Raw genomic sequence first — 3,768 nt, forward strand, 5'->3', positions numbered from 1 at the left:
TGAAGGGCCGATAATTGATTTCCAGACCTTGTCGCCACATTTTAAAATTTGCAAGATTCAACCAAGACAATTCTTGTCACCAACATGCCACGTATAAAAGTTTCACTTCCCATTTGTCACGGCAATGGATAGTTTGGTAATTGCATTGCAGCATAGAAAATGACATTAAACACCCTCTCTACTACCACCACGTGGCCAACTACCACGATAGCCGTCTGCCCTTGCCAATCATTTAACGTCACCAACAACAAAAGAAGGTCCTCCAAGAATATAGCAAGCACTTGTTTATTTGTCAAATAAAAACAACAAATGTATATAAAAATGCCGTCTTTAGACTCTTTACGGCTGGATGGCATTCGGCAACGTCACAAAGCATTCCAGCCGTTCTCTACCATATCAACTTTTGGTTTTTCGCCCTAGTACGCAACAAGAGAAATGCTAAGGCGGTTTTTAAATTAAGATTCTTTGTGGTTTCTATATCATTCTATAGTTTAACGTTAATATTATGTCAAAAATATGAGGTGTCAGAGAATTCATGAGAGTTTATTTTTGAGAGAGTCTCCTTAGGCAGGGACGGATGGAAGTAGGGACCAATGTAGTCTTAGGACCACCTGAAGTCCGAAAAATATACATGTGAAGATCGTTCGAGGATCCTCCAAATGTTTAGTACGGATTTCTTTTGTACCTACTAAATGTTTAATGTAATTCATACTAAACATATCTCAATTCTCTATATTCACTTATCATATTCCTTCAACATATGCTGTTATTTGTTAACATATGTGCAACATAGTTTGATTGACAACAAATCTACCAAAATTTCGATAAACTACCTCAATAAATAAGCAGATTTTTTTTTTTTACACGATTCACACTCTTAACACTGCTGAATCCGCCTTTCTCACTCCAATGTTCAGAATTTTTGACCCTCCAATTTTCTATTTTAATATAAAAATCCACTGATGTTGTGCTCAATTGGTCGTTAAATCACACTACGAGGTATTCTCAGAAGTCAGAACATACTAAATCAATGGAGCAATAAGAATCTTATTACAATTCCTTGGTACATATCATATGTTAATGGACAGAAAATCGAATTTAATTTCACCCCAAGAAAATTTGGGTGTACGTAAATTATATCATATTTTGCTGAAATTAACTATGTGTGCTAAAAATTCTAAGAAAATTTAACGTTTCAATTTGAACCACGCGAATCTAATTGAATCAATTTTATGTTAAAAATATTCTGTGAGATTCCCATTTTTCTACCTCAAAAATTCCCAATTTCCATCTTTTATGCCCAAAGCTTTTTTTGTCTTACTTCCACACCAAAACATTGATTTTTCTACCAATTTCATGCATTCGTTAGTTTATACATTGGATCATTCGTTAACTAATGACGTGGTAGCAACTCACGAGAGATTTTTCAGTGTGATTGGCACACGAGGTGGTACACCACGTGTTATTATGTAAATGGTGAGATTTATGTGTTAAAAAGTTAATAACTTAAAAAATAAAATTTCCCACCATTTACATAAAAACATGTGGTATACCATCCGTGTTCCTATCACAATGAAATTTTTTTCGCAACTCACGACACAATATGACACGTAAATATATAGGAAATCATTATTAGCACTCTTAAAAAGCCATTGTGCACTCTTCACCTCTCTTTTTTTTTGGTCAAATGATAGATTTGTTAGATTAGAGAGCCGACAAAGTTTGAACCCACACTATGATGTAAGGGCAACACTCATCTCTACCACTATGTTAGATGGCCACTTGCTCTTTTTTGTGGGTTGTGCCAAGCCCGAGCAGTAGTGCAATGCTTGAACGACACCCAAGACTCCAATAGCAAGCTATTGTAATAAGTCCTCATCCTAAAGAAATTAACTTGATATCGTGTGTACCATTTACCCACTCTTCTCCTCTTTCATTTTCTCAATAAAAATTAGTGCAGGGTGGATTATTTGAAATGGCAATGGAAGCCCAATTATTATAATTTGACAAAGAGTAGTGTGTAGTTTTTGGATGCCTATAGCAACTATTTCTCTATCTTCAAAGGGGAGCTGTAAGTGTTGGTATTGCAAAAGAGTCATCATCCACTCATATATTATACATGGAGGAGTGCACATGATTTTCTAAATGGCAATCATAGTCTCATTTTTCGAAAAGCAATAATTATATATATATACCCACACACGTATGATCGCTCAAGCACTAACTGGTTAGTAACTTAATACGATGTTGACTACTTGTCTAGGTTTGCTCCTAGTTATTAACTTAATCGGTTATATGATTTCCGATCTCAGTGAGTTTTTACACCGTTGATCTTTTAATGATAACTACAAAATGATCAGTCCACTCGTAATTACCATTTCTCAGCATTTGCAAACATATATACCCTTACTGGACAAAGGTGATGAGGTATCATTTCTAGTACAAAAAACCTCTATATAGTCGTAATGTTGAGGCTAAATTACTTTATTACTATAAAGATGTTATTATTTAACAAGGGTGTAGCTAAATATATATATATATATATTTTTTCCTTAATGAAACTTGTATGGTTACAAATAATGAAGCATGTTAATTTTCAAAATATAGACACTGGAAGGAAAGAGAGCCTAGTCTCTAATAGCTACATGTAGCTCTCTCTTTAACGTCAAAAGTTTCATGCCAAGAGTCTGTAAATATTCTTGACAAGCTAGAAACATTTTGACTTCAGCAAGGTGTCTATATTGACGAGTTATTACGTAATTGCAACCTCAAATACATGGAATCAACTCTAAAGAATAATTCACTGTCTAGACAATTTTAGATAAATATTTTATTTCATCTTACATTTTTATTAGTGACATTACATATTTTTGGAATTATTGACAATTATTACCATAAGGAGGTAAGTTTCTTAAGACGAGACTTAGAACAAATTATAACTTATTACAATGTGAAGCATATTCCTATATATCATTGGCCCAAGTTGGGACCAAAATGTTTTATGATTAAAAAGAGGTTATTCATATATAGATTACCACTATGGAGATGTTTAGATTTGTGGCTATCGTATTTAGTTATGCGATAAGTTTGTTCAATTCGAAATCTTTGTGGCGATTGTTGTTTAGATCTGAGATGGTGGCGTTGTGATTTTTGCGCTCAGCAAATTAAAACTCGATGTTAATTTGTTGGAGGGGACTCATCTTAGGGCTTCTTTGTCATTGAATGCAAATCATTAGAGATAGGTGTGATCTTTCCCTCGTGCAACCTCTCTTATAGTTCTTTTAAGGTTTAGAACTAAGGATCTCCATGATTGAAGAACCCTACTGTATTTTTGAGGTGTCGTGACATTCTTTTCATATGTGCAATCTTTTGAGTTGTTTTAAGAGACACGTTTAATATATTTGTTTTTAATAAAATTTCTTCCGCTCAAAACAATTGTAAAACATGTTTTCAATTGAATAAGCAGGTGAATTTCATTTGAAAAGAACTCATTTTGTGAACCAAACGGACCTTTATGGATACAGGGTGACGAGATAAAATTTCTTTCTTGTATATGTGGCTACACGCAACAATTATTCTATGTAATTAATATAGGCAAAATTTCCGTATTGACGTGATGTTAGCAAAATTTATTGTATTATTCTTATGGTATTAATGATAATTATTCAGTTGTAATCAATTTTTATTAATTCTTCCAATAAATGCATATCACCTCAATTTATTACTCTTTTAAAATACAATTCATTGATCACATATTGATTACGCAAC

Source organism: the organism of the source record quoted next, unplaced genomic scaffold (assembly GCF_019419815.1).
Source record: "Pyrus x bretschneideri cultivar Hongxiangsu unplaced genomic scaffold, Pyrus_bretschneideri_v1 Contig16, whole genome shotgun sequence".
In the NCBI taxonomy this organism is placed as follows: domain Eukaryota; kingdom Viridiplantae; phylum Streptophyta; class Magnoliopsida; order Rosales; family Rosaceae; genus Pyrus; species Pyrus x bretschneideri.